Genomic DNA, 20479 nt, shown 5'->3' on the forward strand with positions numbered 1-20479 from the left:
TAGAAGTGTATGTAAGTGAGGAAAACCTATTACAAACATCCAAATCTAGAAGATGAATTTAGGGGTATCTCCTAAGCTTGTGAAGTTCACGCAAAACACTGACAGAGTAAGAATACTTGATGATGCTTGTTGTTTAAAGGGGCCTAGCATCTAAGGTCATCGGCCCCGATAGATTAAAAAACAGCTTGTGAGATGGGAAATACTAGAGAGAGAGAGAACCTGCTGGGGGAGCTAGGGATACACAAATCTAGCGCAAAGGAAAGTAAATATTATCTCAACTGAATACCTAAGTATAAATTTAGTTTGACATTTTTATTGCCGTACAAATTACGTCTATTCCAAAACTTAACATGTCCATAGTATTTTCTTTATTTTTTAAGTAGGTAGTGATATTCTACAGATTTTTGCAACTTTCACGCAAAATTCCTAATAATTATACCAATTTTACGAATCAGTTTAAAAATCATAACTTGATAAGGAAACCTTCAGGAAGTCCTTGTCATTTACTCGAATTTCAATTTTCTGGACAAGTTAACTTTTGGAACTCATTAACTCCTATACAACTAAATTATGTCCCTTCAACGCAAAATATCCTTCAGGTTCGAAATAAACTCGCCCTACCCCCCCCCCCCAAAAAAAAAAAGAAAACTGAGAGGAGAGATTGCTACAGGCGGTAACAACTCGCACCCGTCTCGAATTTTACGAATCTTTCCTTAATCTGGCACGTGAGCAAAACTTCCCGGTTCCGGACAAAAGTATACCGGAACGCGTAATGTCCCGAATTCGGTTTGTTGTCCATGAATTTATTTTAATTGTACACCAAATAATGGATATTTCAAGATTAACGAGTTCTGTCACCGGAAAAATAAGAAATTATTTTGTCGGCAACACAGTTTACGTTTTGAAATGCAATTATTACTTATTTAGCATTCGGCAGGGGGGGGGGCGTGATTATCTCAGTGGCTTAGCTGCTGCTAGCTTCCCACCCGGAAGGCTGAGGTTCGAATCCCAGTCGAACATGGGTTGAAATGTTAATCTCAAAGATCGTGTGTCATGAGGAAAGGCATTCGGCTTTAAATCTCCGGCCAAATGAGCCTAGTAGTTCCCGCGACCCCAGAAATAACTGGGGTAAGCTGAAAAAATACCAGCTGTTAATACCATGTTCTGTTAACGGCCCGCTGTTGTCTTCATACCGTTCTTGAATGCTGAATGTGACCAGAGCAGAATCTTTTAAATCGGTCGACGCGTTCACTTGCTACGGTGCTTCAAAGTGTAAACTCGAAATCTTGTATCTCGAGGCCAGAAATATTCATTTCAGGCAAGAAATCAGCACAGCTCTCAGAACCAGCCAGTACCTACATACACATTCTCTCTCACTGGTCACATCCATTAGACGCGTTAACACATGCACACATCTGAAGAGTGAGGGGAGGTGGAGAAAACGGAAGTACGAGGATATCCAGCATTAGGTACTTGATTCCCCGCCTGCCCACACGACCCACTGACTCGACAATGAAGGGAGGAACAACACGCCTCCTTAAAGGCAACAGGCGTAATAAGTATATCAAGTCATTGAGGGTCAAATTCTCCAGTTTCTTTGTAATTCTTGTGTGCGAGGTCTGGCTGAAATGTTAGCGGTCTCGACTATGACTTCATTATCAAATGGCATCGCGCTCAACCACTATAAGAAAGAATGACCCTTATTTTCGTCAATATAGGTCCTGTTTAACAATAATAATAATAATAATAATAATAATAATAATAATAATAATAATAATAATAATAATAATAATGTTATCTTCAAAAACCAAAGTAAAAATAACCTGCCATTAAATAATTATGATAATCAGAGACGCAAGGGCGTTTGGAAAACCATTCCTATGAAGTTATTGTCAGCGCTGAACAAACAATTAAATGCCATATATGGGGGTGGGATTACATCGTGCACACTTAATCGCAATTAAATTACAGTTAATTAATTGTTTTCCTTGATTAGGAAAAGCTAGTATAGCCAGAAAGTTTAGCCATAGAAACATCTCAATTAGTTCCCGAAAAAAAATGGAGTTGGGAGTGGCCTCTGAGTGCGCAATGTCGCAAGCCACACCCCCTCGAAGACGAACACATGTGACGTTGTCTTGGTTACTTCTCCTTCATCCTCAGAGTTGGCCAAAATCTTCCCCCAAACGTTACCTGTTTCCTTTTCCATCCGGAATTCTTGTGATCGCGATTGTACTAAGTGCGTGTAATGGAGGGCTCAATATACAAAGCCCCCCGCGGGGAGAGGTTGCAACATCGCACTAAATTTATTGTCCCGACATTTAGCTGAGGTCTTGACTTACCAAGTGATACTGGAATATCCTGTTATTCTACTGCCCCCACCTTCAGGGAGCTACTACGGCCGTGGGTTTTCACGTAAGTCCATACGTTAGTGGTCTTCCCACTGCATTCCACGTGGACATCACTGAGAATTGTAAATAAGTAGGTTTGGCGCAATGCCACCTAGATTTATAACCACAGTACCTGGGCAGAACATGCTATGATTTTTTTTAAAAGAGGGAAAACCATGATATTAGTTCCTACTTTTCCCCTATAATGACGTCACGATCAGGATTAAGATCTATTAAGACCTATCCCTAAACTTCACTATATATGTCAACTAATACCATTATGGTCCTCGTGAAACAATGTGTTTTACTACCACATTTCTTAAATTTACCTTCATGTAATTCATGCAGTCCTAGCTACAACCATATCAGAGCACAACACAGGTGAAACATGGCGAACGTGGCAAATTAATTCCCTAAAGCTTACCGCAAGTCTGAATATGATTAATGTCGTCAACACGTGACGGTAGAGATTATTGTTTTAATGAGAACTGCAATAATTAAATAATTATCGTCTTTTATATACGACTATTGGTGAAAATTGAAGAGTTCAGATCCTCTGAAAAATTAAGGACTATGATGGCTTTTGAAGGCTTATTATATGCCTTAATCCTAATCAGAAGAGAACAAGGAAGGTCGTGGTGAGTCTTGTTTTAAGGCGACACTCCGGAGATAAAAAGATATTGTTACCTAATGCATGGATTTTCACGAAACTTTGTAGGAATGTCACCTACAGTGAATCGCCTTAATATTCGGACACCGGATGGCATGTGACAATCTGAACATTATAATTGTATTTTCTTGAGCATACAGAAAGGAAAGTTTGACAATACAAAACACCAATGTTTCCAATATGATTACATAATAATACAAGTGTATCAGAACAAAAATGACTTGTAGATAAATCAGTCGTCACCTTATCACATAACAAAACCACTTTAATATTCGGACACAAGGATCATAATGACCGAGACTGTAGCGTAACAAGGAACTCAAACCAATCTAGTACTTGGTGGCATTGCCACGTTGTTTTATGACGGCCTTCAGTCGTTGTGGCATAGAACAAACTAAATTTTCCGTGTCCTTAGGGCTTATATTAGCCCATTCTCTTATCAGTCTTCGTTGCAGTTCCTTCTTTGACGTTGTTTTGGACTTCCTCGCTCTCTTGTCAAGTTAACTCCATACATTCTCAATGGGATTAAGATCCGGGCTCTGGGGTGAGTTTCAAGCACCTTTGGGCAGTTGAACAATAGCCACATTCGGACATTCCCCGCTTTATGCTCAGGATCATTATCTTGATAGAAATGAAATGTGTCCCTGATCCCAAGCTTTGTAGCACTTTGGTGTAAATTCTGCTTCGGGATGGCTAGATACTGTTTATGGCCCATTGTATGTTCAATAAACGACATTTCACCCACTCCAGCAGACGAAAAGCACGCCCATACCATTGCATTCCCGCCTCCATATTTGACAGTTGGTTGCAAAATGTTTCGGTTTTAATTCGTCATTTGGTTTGCGTCAAACCATTCTCCTCCCATCCGATCTATAAATATTAAATTTGCTCTCATCACAAAATAACACATGTTTCCACCATTCTGTGTCCTTGTGTACACATTGCAAGGCAAACTTCAATCTTTTCCTTCGGTTCACTTCACTGATAAATGGCTTTTTCGTCGACACCCTCCCGTTAAATCCGGCCTTTCGAAGAGTCCTGCGCACAGTTTCAGGGTGCACTGATTTACCAGTTCCTCTTCTAACTCCCGTGCAAGTTGTGGCGCACTCAGTTTAGGATCGTTTCCTATTTTTCTTAAGAGAAGTCTTTCTTCACGATCAGTTAGCTTTTTCGGTTGACCCGTTTGCAATATAGACGCAATCCTGTTCTCTTCTTTAAATCGCCGTACAATGTCATTGAAAGTACTCTTACTCATACACAACATTCGCGCAATATCTCTGCAACTGCGCCCCTTTGCATTGTGGAAAATAACCAGTTGGCGCTGTTCAAACGTTGTGTTTCTGCCTTTGCGCCCCATTGTACGTACATACTAATCCCTGTCGTTCTGTACAGCGCTGCCCACTGCAGTGAAGTTCAGGGACACGTATCCTACTCCTGACGTTTCCCCCTTGCCGCAAGTGGGTCAGGTAGTCACGTGCAAATGGAGTAACGATGACGTGTCCGAATATTAAAATGATGTGTAGTATCTCATTATTTCCTTTTTCAATCACTATCAGAACACTTCGCCAATTCGCCTGACATTTAATCTTGTTGTGATACATGAGCTAAATACTCACGAATTGTTGGAATTATGTTTGTTGTATACACATTTGTTTGCGAACAAATTATGTCAGGAAACAGTCCATTATCTGTGTTGTCCGAATATTAAAGTGACCCACTGTACATAAAAGTAGAGATATCACGAACTCATATACAATTAATAGTTTTCCCAAAATATTTTTTTGAAATTTTGAATTCCATTTTTCATGAAATTTAATTAGTATTTTAATGTAAATCCGTAATTAGGTAGATAATACTTCTTGTAAAAGCACTACGTATCGATTTTTCTGTACATAATTTATATAAGGAGATATATCCTACTAAAGTTTGTGTAGTTTGTACGTTCTAAAATTTTGGACTTAAAAAAACCGTAGTACTTGAAAAAATTCTGCAATCGAAAATTCCATACGCAGGTTTCTTAATATAGCTGTGATACATTTATCATATACATTTTGTTATATCTGGCAGAATATTGTGAGAGAAAAATGGTATTTTAATGTAAAATGACAAATGGCAAACAAAGCATTATTACCGTGATAAATTGTTTGAATTCAGCGGAATAAATTCGTGACAACAAAAAAGAAACTGAATCCTTTCAATTTCAGTTACCAAAAAATTCACCAAAAATGACCAAAATATCGATTTTTATCTCCGGAGTGTCACCTTAAGTGGAGGTACAACTGGGCAATTATCTTCTCGTAACACTAATCAGAGGGAAAACGGAAGATGTTCGACCCTTCGAAGAATGAAGGTATGGGCAAAAGAAATGGAGGGACCACTAAGGGCGTAAAAATGAACGACTCCCCATATCTAATAACTTACCGCCGGCATCGGAAGGGAAGGAGAGTTGTTCGAGGGAGGCCGGACTGGAAGTGAGAAGCTTGACACCAGCAAGTGAAAGTAATGCCAGACTCGGGTAGTGTAAGCGTAGAGACCAACCCATTCTACCAAGTTACGAGCCTCTTGCCTGCCGTTTAGTCGCCTCTTACGAAAGGCATGAGATATCGTGGATGTATTCTACTGACCCCACCGGCAGATAGTAGCCTCTGGAGAGGGAGGAGGTGGTGGTAACTTTTGTTTTAAGAGTAAGTACAACTGAGTAAGCAACCTGTCTAAACACTAATTACAGGATCAATGGAGGGTCTGGCTCTTTAAAGAATAGAATAGAAATATACATAGTTCAAAAAAAATAGGGGAACATGTTTTTGAACGTATGCCATTCTCCACAAAACAATATCTCACACTCAGGTATATCACCAACTAAACCTTTATTCTTTACCGTTAAAGTATACAAAAGAACATCGATGGATTCGCGTTCATTTTCAGAACACAAACGGAAATGTCCAAACAGGAGCAAAAACAAAGTGATAACAGTCCTCCAGGGTGGACTTTTATCACAGATTGAGAGCTTCAGTATGGTGTACGCTCTTTACGAGCATTTATCACAGCTTTGCACCTACGTGGGATGCTCCGTATAAGTCGACGGAGGTCTCGTTGCGGTATCAGGTCCCATTCTTCAATGAGAGCCTGTTCCAGGTCTTGGAGAGTCTGGGATGGAACAGGACGCCAACGAACACTTCTGTCAAGCCTACCCCACACATGTTCAATGGGATTAAGGTCGGGACTCACTACTGGCCATCCCATCTCTTGAATGTCCAGTTCTCGCAAGACAGCTCTGGTGATGCGCGCTACATGAGCCCTGGCACTGTCGTGCATGAGTGCGAATTCAGACCCAACGCCGTATGCAGCAAGCAACACATACTGTAGCAGTATCAGCTCGATGTACCCCGCAGCGGTAAGATTACTACGGACGAAGACAAGATCCGTACGGCCATCAATACTGATGCCACTCTACACCATCACAGAACCTTGTCCGAATCGGTCGCCTTCCTGGACACAATTTGGCATGTACTGCTCACCGCGGCGTCTCCATACACGTTGACGTTCATCACGCTGTGTCAGGGGAAATCTGGACTCGTCTGTGAACAACACAGGTCTCTGTTGATGAAGTTGCCAGTTGACGTGGGTACGGGCAAACAGAAGGCGAACTGAGCGATGTGGCTGCGTTAAACGGGGCACTCGAATAGGACGTCTGGGTCGGTAGGACACTTCTCTTAACCTGTTCCTTACTGTCTGGTCAGACACGTGACTTCAGTGACCCTCCTGAGGTCTTGTTGCAGTTTTCTGGCAGTTGCTGAACGACGCCGCAACGCACAGATGGTCAGATATCGGTCATTCTGTGGGTTTGTCATGCGTCCACGACCTTGTCCAACCCTCCGTGTGAACTGGCCTGCCTCACTATAGCGATTCTACAAGCGTTGAATAACTGACGGAGAGACATTGAGATCCACAGCAACACAACGAAAAGTCCATCCTTCCGGGATCAAAGTGACGGCCCTTGCGACTTGAACCACGTTAAGATGTCTCGGGGGATGTGCTGGTTTACGTACAACGTGCTCAAATGACCGCTGTAGTCTGTGTACCTCACAACGAAACACGGACGCACCGCTATTAACTTTGTTTTGAGGGGTCACCTGACAGTTGGCTACGCCTACAGGTGGAGTATAACTTCGATTTGACAAACCCTGAGTAGCTAAGGTATCAAGGTATGCTGCACAACCATTGAAGCCCCATCTAACAAATTAACGTTCATATACCGCACGTTACGAAACATGTTCCCCTAATTTTTTTGAACTGTGTATTTATTTGAAGTTAATTACAAGTAGGACCAGGGATCCCTTTGCTTGTAACCAACTGCCACTGTAACGTAAATATATTAATTAACATACAAAATCTATTTGCCTTTGCTGGTGAGATGTAGTGTTTACAGTGCACTATGTCTTCTGGTAAGGGCCAGAATAAATGTGTTACTTTCATTGACCTGTCTCAGTCTTGTACTTGGCTTAGATAATATGAAAGTGACCGAGGTATGAGCGATGCTAGTAATACCATACCTTATGCAGCCAGTCCCCGTTATGAATGGTGTGAAAATATTGCTCATGGAGTCGGTTGGTACATGCATTTCAGTGGGCTTGGCAGACTGTTATGCAACAGGAAATTCTGTCTCGGCGACGAAAGCAACGGGAAACTACCTCACTCCTCATTTCTCTAGTATGCCTCTTCAGTGGCGAATAGACTATCTGTGACAGCTGTTGGTGGTGCTGTGAAGGATCAAACCAGTCTTCAGGCTGAATACCCAACATACACACTGGAATATCGAACGTAGTTATAGTTTGCCATAAACAGCCTGTGACATTACAGGCTATTTTTTCGCAACACCAAATCCCCATACATGCATGCCTGCGGAGCGAGACTTCACTTCAAAAGGAAATTTGATAAACATATCTACTAAAGCGATATGAAATAATCAGAAATAAAGCATTCCATAGGTGTCAGAAAATATTTAAACCTACCTCCACAGCTGTGCACTGCGAGTTGTACTGAGTCGAAGTCGAGTGATTCAATTTCAAACTACGCGGACACTCAACAGATATCCTCTGAGGCATTTTCCACAGTCACTGCAACCAAAAAAAGTACTCGCATTGGCAAGTGCCTCAGAATCCAACCAATCTATTCCTACTAAATATAGACCAGTACTGGCATCACAGTTAGAGATGGCAAACGAATATCGATATATCGACATCGATATTTTGATGTCCGATATATTGTCGATATCGATATTTTGTTTCCAATATATCGATATTTCTGTCTAATTTAGCCTAATACTTTTGACCACGATTTGATTATTTTTCAGACCCTTTCAATACTTGCATGCTACAGTTACGAAATTTGATTTTCATTTCTCAATTCAGTTCGGTAAATACAGTAATAATATCACAACTCAGTCATCGTGCATACCTTGTATGCATAGCTTTACACGTTAGCTAGGCAATACTTGAGCATTGTAGCGACCTCTGTCAAAGCAGAGAGACTGTTTTCAAAGGCCGGTAACACCATCACGGAAAAGAAAAGCCGATTAAATGACAAATTGTTATCCAAGCTGCTTTTCCTAAATGGCTTACCTAAGAGGTATTGGAAATTGACCTAAGATCATGTTTTTCTTTTCACGAACAAATGGAATTGCAGTGCTGAGGAAGATGTTGGGAAGAAAATGTTTTATTATTTTATAGAGCTATGATAATTATCAAATGTACTTCGTAAACGAATTATACGCTTGCAGTTTTTTCATATGGATGTTCGGTGTAAGTTATTACCGTTAGCTCGTTAATAGACACCTTGCATATACTGCTTTTCTATGAATCATAACATCTTTCGGCTGTAAATGTTTTTATAATAAATAATAATAATAATAATAATAATAATAATAATAATACTAATAATAATAATAATAATAATAATCGTATGACCTCAGCTACCGTGTGCAGACATTTCTATTTGACGCCATCTGGCTGTCTGCTCGTCAATTTCGACGTTCCGTTTCACTCTAGGCCCACTAGATGGCAAACTGAGTAAACCGAAACTCTCTTGGGCGTCTATGGCTGAGATTTAATTAATTTTGTCGGGTAAACACCAAATGTGTCACCAGAGACCTTTTACATGCCAACATCGTACGACATGGAGTGTCGAATGGACTTTTTCCCGACCTTCAAAAATCCAACTAGCTCTGCCGGGTTTGAACCCGCTGTCTTGGGATCCGAAGGCCGACACTCTACCACTGATCCACAGAGGAAGCTTTTTTTTTATAATATGTCATTGTAGTGAAAATGTCATGTTACTTGGTCATTGGTTTAAGGTTGTTTTCTGATCTTTTATTAAACGTAAGCCAACGGCCGTAGCCGTGATGAAACATCAGATCCCGTGAGATCTCCGAAGTTAAGCGACATTGGGCGTGGTCAGAAGTTGGATGGGTTGCCACGCGCTGTTGGTGGGGGTAAGGGAATGGAGGAGCGGAAAGGAACTGGCCACCCTACCGCACGTAAACTCCGGCTCAGAAACACCTCTGCGGAGGTTCGGACCTGCCTTTGGGCAGAATAACCCTTACCTACCTATTAAACGTAATGAATTCTTTCATCATTGTGTTAAATGTAAAACTAGACTTACAATAATGGATAATAGCACCAATATTTTAAAAACTGATATATTGGCGATATATCGATATTTTGAAGACCGATATTTCAGTGATATCGATATTTTAATACCGATGTATCGAAAAACATATCGATATTTTGAAAAGTTCTGCCAATACTTATCACAGTTGCACAATTAATAAGTAAGGGATCACTCACAAACATACATAGGCTTTATAGCGTTACCAGATTTCAGACAGGAGAAATAAGAACACATGTAAGACACTGACCTTAGTTCCACAATGAATAAGCAGAACAGAAATTACATTAAATGTTTTCTTTTTTAGTTACTTTCTTTATTGAGATATAACACCAAGAACATTCTTATATCACTTGCTGACATAAAAAGCTTCGGATCTTGGATACATGCATGGTATTCTCAAACATATGGGAAGTAATGGGGATGTGGGGTGGATTTTTCTACACCTCAAAACAACACAAGAAGGTCCCTATGAACATATGCCCTACGGTCGATCGTTTATGAGCTACAGGCTCTGCAACTCAGTAGGGGAAGTACTGGTAATAACCTAACGTGGTACATCCTAAATCGAGTAGCTGTCACCATGTTGGTATACCAGGAGGGATAATGCATTCTACAGAAGCAGTCCTCAAGTTGCCCCAATGGACGTCTGAACACGCCACCTCACTGATTGTAGGACACGTTCGAACACTCCAAGCATTGTACATGCAAGCACAGAAATGGTGTCCCGACGTAAACAATCAACACTGCCCCACTCCAGTACTGAAAGGAGGTGAGGGAGTGAAGGGGTAGTGTTGAAGGCCACTCCAGTACCGAAAAAGGGGGGAGGGAGTGAACGGGTAGTGCCACTGTGCCCATTTCAATCACAACAGTCTTGTAGCGGGCTGTCTACCTGCAGCAATGCGTTAAGCGTGGAGGTGGGGGCATGACATGCTTTGTTTATACCAGGACACCATTTTTGTGCTCGCGTGTACGTATTCGATGGCAACCTTGCCCCCCCCCCCCCACCTAACCTAGCCACGCTGGCGAAGTACTGCTTATGTCCGTAATAACATGCTTGACTGTAAACTTAATCCTAAACACGAGCCACCTCCGCCCCCGTCACCCATTCCAGCTAATAACAAAAACAGGGGAAGCCGTAAGGCATATGTTCATAGGATCTGTTGGTGTTGTTTTGGGGTGTACTATCCACCCCACACCCCCATTACTTGCCACATGTTTGGGAACACCCTGAATATATTAAGGGTAAAGCAAAGAGATCTGGATGAACCGCGCCCTGCACTGGAGCGGACCACCTAGAGGGTTAATTCTCTCTCTGGTCAAGAGAGGCGGGGGAATTTCATTTCGATTTCATTCCAGGCCTTGCCAGGGTTAAGCGCGAACTGCCCATGTGTGCTTAGGCATTGCTGGTTTTGCTACCAACATTCTAACGCAGACTGAGATTATACGATAAATAATTATAGTAAATTATGAAACAAAAATATGAGATTCTAAGGTACTAAGTAGGCTAACAACCAGAAACAAGACAATCGAGTGCTGAGTCAGTTGCAGGGTAACAGGGTTATAAAATATGGAACTAGCTACTGTAACTACAAACTCCGGTGTCAAAGAGTCGAGCTGGCGGAAGACGTAGACCCTACCTCAATACGACAATCCAGCTTAGTACAGAAGAAGAGTAGTCCACTCTTCTAGCAAAAATGGCATAATCAATATCTTAATTGTTATTTCTCATATTTCACGATATTTACTAGTTTATTTAATATACCTTTGTAAACCATTCTTTTGTTTCATATTTTACTTTAATTCTCTTATGATCTCAATATGTCAAAAAGAGTCCAAGGACATGTTCGGATCACCTGGGACAGGCAGGTCTTTCTATATGAGACCAATGGGTGATCTGCGGTATCTGGATATGGAGGATGATGATGATGATGTAAGGAGTGAGTGAAAACCGGTATCTGAATACAGCCTACTCCTGTCGAATAAAACAGAGGGGTCTGCTCAAGGCTTAAGGTCTCCATTCGATGGACGAATCGCCATCAAGAACGTCATATGTCCTCACTCTATATTAGCACTGCGGAGAGGTTTGTAATTGAATCCAGGCTTTGAAATTCCAGCCAATGTTCTAAGAGTGAAAATTTTTCCACCAACGGGACTCGAACAGTCTACCCAAATACACTTGACACCATAACGTCCTGGGCCACCAGGCGGGCGTCAGAAAGTGAATGTATTAACTTCCCGCAATTGCTGAGTGGAGTAGCTGCGCGTGATACGATAACACGCTACGGCTATGGGGCCAAACGGGTTCGAAATCCACCGTCGGCTGTCCTGAGAATGGTTTTATGTGGTTTCCCATTTTCACTTCCAGGAAAATGCCGGGGCAGTTCCTATTCATAAGCCATTATTTTGATAATTGTATACGGGAAAGACCATCAGCTAAGACTCGGCGCCCTCGGATCGGTGCAATGAGCCGTATTTCATTTATTTTCGAGTGTTCAGACCAGCAGATATCCATCGTAAGTTTACTCAGGTAAACCGCAGTTTGTCCTTATTTCCGAGCCTATCCCGTACGGTACAAGTATAAACAAATTAATATTTTTTCAACGCTACAACTTTGATCATGACTACAATAACCGTACAGTTCTTCTTCTTACTTATTATTATTATTATTATTATTATTATTATTATTATTATTATTATTATTATTATTATCATTGTACCGGAAGGTACACCTCTACGCTGCACATTTAAATCTTGCGCCAATAAGAACTCCCCTACTGGAGAAACACTGAACTTGAAACTAGTCCTATTTAAACTTTTCCTTAGAAGATGTCACTACCTTAATTTTGTGATTATGAAGTTGCCAGTACTGTGTGTATTTCAACTTGTTTTGTTTTCCGTTCTTCAAGAAGTGTGGACATTCTCTCATAGATGTCTCTACTAAAAACTATGATTATGCACCCTGGTGCGAAGTGAAGGAACTTTTTTGAAGAAATTCTGTACTCATAAGTTTTTTTTCCTTACTAAATTTCGTTCATTCTTTTGTGGGTTGGCAATATTTAGCTTTTCCTTCCGCCAGTTTTGAATTTAGCCAATCCAGAATTTCTGTAATTAATTTCATACCAATCACAGGCTTCTTCTTCGATTTGGTGTGTAACTTTAAGCTAGCCAATAAAATTGAGAGGGTGTGGCTGTTTTATTCATGAAAGGTCTCGAACTTTCCCCGAGGGTTTATAAACTGCTGATTTTCACATCACTTGGCCACTTGATCAATATCTAACTAAGTGTGTGTACGTGAAGCAGGAGGCGGGAGGCGCCTCTTTCATCAGACAGCAGGTCTTCAGCAAGGTAATGTCCGTTTAACATCTTTATTTCTTGCTAGCTCAGCAATTTAACCCGCGGGAAAGGTCCGAAACCTTTACAATGTAACCTACTTTTCTAAACATGTAATTTTCTGCCGGTTTATGTAAAAACTTCGTAAAATCTGTAACTGTAATTCGGGGATAGAGAGTGATTTACCGTCTCGAGCTTCCCTTCATTTTCGTTTGAGGTGACTACGTTTTGGTAACTGATTTTCTTCTCTTCCTTAATGTTTTAAAATTTCTTTCTTATACGGGTCACCTCAATTGTTTGGGAATAGCCCCTGTTTCATCCGCCTTGTGCCCGTTAGGTTTTAGGAAGCTACATAGAGGAGTGCAAGTATCCGTCTCCTTCCTTTTTTGTTCGGGCCATTTATTTAACGGTTATTTCTTTTACCCGAAGGCCCTGTAGGTTGGGTACGAGATACCCCTGTTTCAATTCGTAAGCTGGGCCATGGAAGGCCAGAAAGTGTAAGACATTTTTTGGTGTTGCCTTGACTAGGCTTGAAAAGCTGAGAGCGTGTCTGCTCTTTCCAAGTATTGTAAAAGTGCCTCTAGAAGGCTTGACATTGTAAATTACGGAGCTAGTGCTCCATGTATTGAGGGGTGTTCTGCCCTCGCATAATATGGCGATCTTTGTAGAAATAAGGTCGAAGCTCAGGAAGTGTTAAGTGAGGACGTAAAGCACAAGTTTTGTTTATACCAACAATCTTGTCTTAACTAGACTTGTCCTTTGCTACTAGTACCTGTGATTTTGTTACTTGTTGTAATTTTTACGAAAGAAAAAAATATAACCTTTGTTAAAATTTTAAATTAACTTTGACTCTGTAGTTAGACCCATTCATCCTGGCACCTTCTTTCACCTCTGCTGATCCACCAACCACGGTAATAATAATAATAATAATAATAATAATAATAATAATAATAATAATAATAATAATAATAATAATAATAATAATAAATTATTATTTATTATTTATGTATTATTTATTATTTTTTATTATTTATTATAATAATAAATTATTATTATTATTTATTATTTATTTATTATTTATTATTTATTATTATTTATTATAATAATAAATTATTATTATTATTTATTATTTATTTATTATTTATTATTTATTATTATTTATTATAATAATAAATTATTATTATTATTATTATTATTATTATTATTATTATTATTACACAGGATTATTACGCTAAGTTGTCCATCTCAAATAACTCGTGTATGGTTAAAGATATTGATATTCTGTTTTCACTTTCGAAAATGGTAGCAAGAGGCTCATAATCGAACTTAAAAAAGTACTTTTCTATTGCGTCAATGTCTTCTGAGATAATGGTACTAATTTTGTTTTCTGAAATGGAACTACACTGTTTTCTACACATAGCCTTAAACCTAAGAACATTACAAACCCAGCACCGTGTTATTTTGAAAATCGGACAAGTACGTCTCAAGAAAATGTGATTATTCAAATGTGCTTCATTTGCCAGCTAGGGACTGCCCTGTTCCATTCGCGGTACGTATGGAACATGACATACAGATGTGCTTCACCTTCATCTGACAAGACAGGTATTCTCTGCATATAAATACTGTACACTACCATAAAAAGGATGATTTAACACCTTTCATGTCGCTGTAGGTAACAAGTAAATGAAGAACGGATATGCGACGGGTTCTATGAGACTATATTATTCTCCTAACCTGACATTAATCACACAAGACCGAACGAGCTAACTGCGCGGTGTGGGCCGCTTAGCTGTTAGCTTGCGTTCGGGAGATGGTAGGTTCGAACCCCACCATCGGCAGTCTTGAAGATGGTTCTCCGTGGTTTGTCATTTCCACGCCTTTTCACTTTAATTAAGGCCATGAGCGCTGCCTTCTCGGTCCCAGTCCCTTCCTAACCCATCGTCACCGAAAACCCATCTGAGTTTTTTTACTAAATAATTTATTTTGAACTTTTTAATATTACAGTTGGTTACATTTACTTCAGAAGTACCACTATACCAATTTTACTGAAACGTTTATACAAGTTTAGTTTTTTATGTAATTGGATTTGATATGTATAATCATAAGTTCATCCAAATATTTTGGCAACAAATACTTACAAACGTAACTAAAACACTCATAAGTACAAGTATGCCATACAGTTCGGTGGCAAAGGACACTTTGTCTGAGGAAGTTGGTCACCTGATAGCTGGAATGTTCCCTCACTGATGTGACTTTCTAAGTCGCTAGCATCCTAGTTAGCCAACTGAAACATGTGTACCAAATGAACCAAGACCGAAGGACATCCATTATGTTGATCAAAGATCAAAAGTGATATAGATGGCAACCAGAGGCTGCATCAAGCTGTTGATGTCGGGAAAGTCTCCATCGTTCCTTCCTCAGATGATCCAGAAAGCCGGTGAGTGAGAGGAACATTGGTTGCTTATAGCCAGAAAGGTTGTAATGAATGGCAGCGGCTAGAAACCATAAGACTGCGTTCCTCTTCTTGCTCGATCATTGCGGAAAGTCAAATTGCAGAAGCGCTTGTTATTATTATTATTATTATTATTATTATTATTATTATTATTATTATTATTATTATTATTATTATCGTATGGCATTTACAAGCATAATGTGTAAAAATATACAATTATCATACAAATTGTTGGAGAGAATTATCAGACTTTGCACCCTGTATTTTTTTGATAACTTTCAACGTCCATTTCCATATGACAGTAGTATTTAGGCACGTAGTAATCCGGTGAACCAAGCTGTCTGTAGAATCACAGATAGAGCATCTGTCATCCACCAGCTGCTCATGTCTTTTCAGTTTTTCACCTGTAGGGATTATTTCATTTAGATAACTGTATACCGACACTCTCCATTCTAAGGGGAGCCACTGATGGCAGATATTTTTCCAGATTAGTTGCCAGTTCCTAGTGGGTTGTTTTAGTTGAATGTTCGGCTCGAAGAGTCTATTTTGAAGCAGGAAGTTGTAGAGCTATTTCACCTGGTCAAAGGAGCTGTCTAAGACTTGGTTATGCGGAAGCTGTTCAATAATTGCTAGCGCTCTCTTCTAACAATATTTGAATTCACGGGTTCTTCGAAAATTGGGGATCTTCTGATAGCTGACTGAAGTGAAAATCGAAGGATTCTCCCCTCATATGCATTGCCTTGATGACGTGTTTCACGAAGAGGGAACTACATTTCAGTTCCACTGCATATAGTCCCAATCCGCCAAGATGTTCCTTTAAGTTTAGCTGTTCTCGTCGCACTCTGTACCGAAAGCCTTTCCAAAGAGAGTATCCAACTGACATTTCTATGCGTTGACAGATAACATGCGGAGCAGGTAGTATTTGTGCGATGTACCAGATTGTAGATAAGGCGTTAGTGTTAATAAACCAAGTTTTTTGAAATAAATTTAGCCTTCGTGCGAGATTTTTTGCAAACTGGAAGCGAATCCCGTTCAAGAGAGCATTCCAATTTAGTTCTATTGTCTCGAGGATGTTCTTGCAGCAGGTGATACCCAAGATTTTGCACTTGTTGGTCGGAGGAATACCGATCTCCTCTGCACGAATAGTGCGTCGTTTCGATCCTAGTAGGAGCAGGGAGGACTTTTCAAGGTTTACCTTTGTCCCTGATGCGGTTCAAAATTCCACCAGCACACGACGCACGTCTGATAGGTCATCGCCCTCGGTAAGGAGTAACGTCAAATCGTCTGCATAAGCACGCAACGTAAAGTGTTCATTGTTTACACGAAGGCCATTCAGAGTGCTGTCCAGTCTCCGGATAAGTGGTTCCATGGTTAAGATAAAGAGCAACATTGACAGTGGACATCCTTGGCGTACAGACCTATTAATTGGAATTCGACGGGACAAATGGCCATTGATCAGCAGCCGTGATGTAGCCGTAAGGTACATGCGCTTCAAGGCCGTTACAAGTTGTTCAGGAAACCGATGAGTTAGTGCTAACATTACGAGAAAAGAAAACCATGCATGATTGACGTCAGGAAGGAGATCTCCCCGTAAAAAGGGGACAAATCGATATGCGTGACATGGATCGCAACACATCCCCATCAAGTGGTGGGAAAGTGACAGAGAAAGAAGGATAAACATTAATAAACAAAAAGAAAGAAAGGCGTAAGCTGAATTAAAGTAATGGAGGTAGTGGAGTACAACTAGAACAGTGGTCCGATTCTTACAAGAATGAACACAAGAAAGGGAAAGACCACGAAGGCTGTGAAAATGAAAGAGTCCTTAGGCTTCGCAAACTTGAGATCAGAAAAGAACAAGGATTGACGAAGGGGAGTCGGATAGGAAAGGAAACCAGTCGCATATCTGCATTCCCTTTACCTATTACCTACGGTGATATTTCTTTTTATTTTTCTACCGCGTTTTCCCCACACCTGTGGGGTCACGGGTGCGAACTGTGTCGCGCATGTAGATTTGGCCGTTTTACGGCCGGATGCCCTTCCTGACGCCAACCCTATATGGAGGGATGTGATTACTAGAGACGGGAATTTGCCTATTTTATTCCTGTGTTCAGAAACGTAGGCTTTTGAGATGTAAATCCGTTTTAGGGTCTTTTTAGCTATATTTCGTTGGTTTTATTGTGCCTATAAATGCCTATTTTAGGGGTTTGTGCCTATTTGGGGTATAATTGCCTATTTGATGTCTTTTGATTATAAAACAGCCGATTATCTTCCAGTGCATTATATTGTTGCTAGTGTGCTCGACAGAAGTATCTTCACTTTTCTCAATATCTGCTTACTCCACGAACAAAAATGGGAATTCTCGGAAATCACCAGAAATAGAATTTCCATCAGGAGAAACAAGGAACAATTTGACCTCAAAGACTTCAACCCCTCCAACCAGTCAACGTCGAACTATGTTCACAATCCATATGCCCTGTACCTCCCTTTCGATGCGAACTGTTGTACGTGTACCCTTTGTGTTCAGAACGTTTGTGATTCATTGTGAAGAAGAAGAAGAAGTATGTTTGCGGCAATGCCCAAGGAAAAATCGTCGAAGTCCTACTGGCTGAAGCATTGGATCACAGGGGATTCCAATTTCACTATGAATCTGTCAAGCTTGCTGTAAGGAGGTAAGTTCGTTTGTTCCTTTTATCTTTTATGTGATTGAGAACTATGACCGCATTTCGTTGTAGCATGTATAGGCCTATTAATTTATGTATTGTGGTAAGTTGTTTTGTTGCAATGCTGTATTAGTCGTGAACTTTCATTAATTTATATTGCTAAAACGTAAATATTCATTAAATTACTGAACGAGGAGTTGGAACGCCGGTCTCGGAATGGATGAAAGTTAAATAGGTATTTTGAACTGTGATTCGTTTCCTGTGAAAATAGAGATTTATAACTGAAATGCAATTTTTAAAACTCCCTTTAAAAATCGTGAATTCTATTACACTTCCACTAAGCCTTCGCGAAACACAGGTTACAGATCCAATGTAGCCCGGCTAGGACGATGCCACAGCGTGTTTTACGAGGTTGCCAAGACTGTCTTTAAAAGACCAGGCCAGCGAAAAGAGCGTGGGTTTGGTTGTGAGGTCCGGTAAGTAACCGTTGTGCTTGGGGAGGGGGGGAGCAAAGAGAATCCGAGGGGCGTAAGCTCCCACGCTAACACGCCTCTAGCATCCCCTCTAGAGTCTTGCTAAGTTGTGACAATAATAAGGTTATGGGCGCATGTCACGACAATTTCAAATTACTCGGTTTTTAATATCAACGAGGGTTGCGGCCTTGTGGGCACACATGATGCAGGATCTATTGCAGGTAACAGAAAATAGTCTTCATGACAGCTGACCCGGCTGACCAAAGCCGGTGAATGGAAACAAAATGTTCTCAAATCTGAGATGTATAGTGCCTCCGTTTTCATTCTTCTATGTAAGTAAGAATACTGATAGGGCCAGCTTGGTGGGTTCTTAGCAAGCAAGAAAGGACGCACCTCTCCTTTACGTTACTACGGTATCGTTTCACGTCCTTTTGGTTACATTTTTCACCCAGGGAACTCGACACGATACTGCCAAATTACAACTGAAAATCCTTGAGGACATATTTCCATGTAAATTACTAATTCCTTTGTTACTACTTTAAAGTTTTGTACTTCTAGGAACATCATCTCTAATAGTCTTTTTTTAACGAAACAAATCCATGATATATACTAAGCATTATTGCCAATTAGCCCACCTGTAGAAATTTAAGATATGGGGACAATGTAAGTTGTCAATTTTATTATTTTTCATATCGAATGTAATTAAAATACCACATAGATCAGCTTAGAAATACTGCGATGGATCTGATACGAGTACAGAAAGCTGTATCAACGCAGCCTTTCTACCAATCCACTTTGGGCAGCGATCAACAACCATCTTCAGACCTATGCACTGCCATGTTGGGAGCTAATATTCCCCTGCATAAACCGGAGTATCTTCAAATTTCATCAAGCTGCCGGGAGCAATCACCAAGTTGGAGTAGTGTGGCATGCCTCTGGTGGAGGATTGTGGAAGAAGTCAGGGGAAGTTTTGACCGAACCTCACGGAAGGCAGCCGCTGTCAGCGAAATAAAACCAGATGAAGTGACTTCACTGAAGTTTTGTCCAATCACTTCATGTGATGTTGAGAGATCTTTCTCTCAGTACAAAAAAATTATGCATGAGAGGAGAACAAGGTTGTTACCGGAAAACATTGAAACATTGCTTGTAAATTCCTTTTATAGTAATTGAGTGTGTTTATTAAATTATAAGTAATTTTTTCATGCCTATTTTACACGTTAGTGCCTATTTAAATGCCTATTTTGGCTAATATAAGAGCCTATATGCCTGCCTATTTTAACTGTTTTTAGTGCATATAATTCTCGTCTCTAGTAATCACTATTGCGTGTTACTGTGGTGGATGGTAGTATGGTGTGTTGGCTGAATATGAAGAGGAGAGTGTTGGGACATACACAAACACCCAGTCCCCGAGCCAGGATAATTAATAATAATTAATAATTAATAAGAGGCGATCCCCGACCCGGCCGGGAATCGAACCCGGGACCCTCTGAACCGAAAAGCAGTACGATGACCATTCAGCCAACGAGTCGGACATTACCTACGGTGATATTAAAGATGTTAAATCATAAGGTCACCGGACAAAAGAATAGTCAGCCCTGGAGAAAACATTACAAGCATCATTTAATACCGTGTAACTCTGCCTCTGGACTTCGGTTCGAAAGTGAGTCCACAAGGTTGTGCAGGTACGTCGCATCCACGCTGAGGATTTGATCGCGCAATTCCACCAAATTGCGGGGATGCTGATATCGGTGTTTTACCTGCTGTTCCAACATGTCCCACAGATTTCACTGGGGTTCAAGTCAGGTAACTTTGCAGGCCAATCGAGATGTAATAGGGTG

The 20479-nt window shown here is 40.5% G+C and overlaps 1 protein-coding gene across 2 annotated transcripts in view; it reads right to left on the reverse strand.

Annotated features, from left to right (window-relative positions):
- Positions 1 to 20479, reverse strand: part of LOC136873781 (activating transcription factor 7-interacting protein 1) — a 457029-nt gene that overhangs the window by 362988 nt on the left and 73562 nt on the right. Inside the window, exon 2 of one of the 2 annotated variants that reach the window (XM_067147001.2) lies at positions 8070 to 8174. The exons of the other annotated variant lie outside the window; for it this stretch is intronic. The gene's annotated coding sequence lies outside the window, so the exon portion shown is untranslated. The remainder of the gene's footprint in view (positions 1 to 8069; positions 8175 to 20479) is intronic. 2 annotated transcript variants of the gene reach the window in all.

Source organism: Anabrus simplex, chromosome 5, assembly GCF_040414725.1.
Source record: "Anabrus simplex isolate iqAnaSimp1 chromosome 5, ASM4041472v1, whole genome shotgun sequence".
Lineage (NCBI taxonomy): Eukaryota > Metazoa > Arthropoda > Insecta > Orthoptera > Tettigoniidae > Anabrus > Anabrus simplex.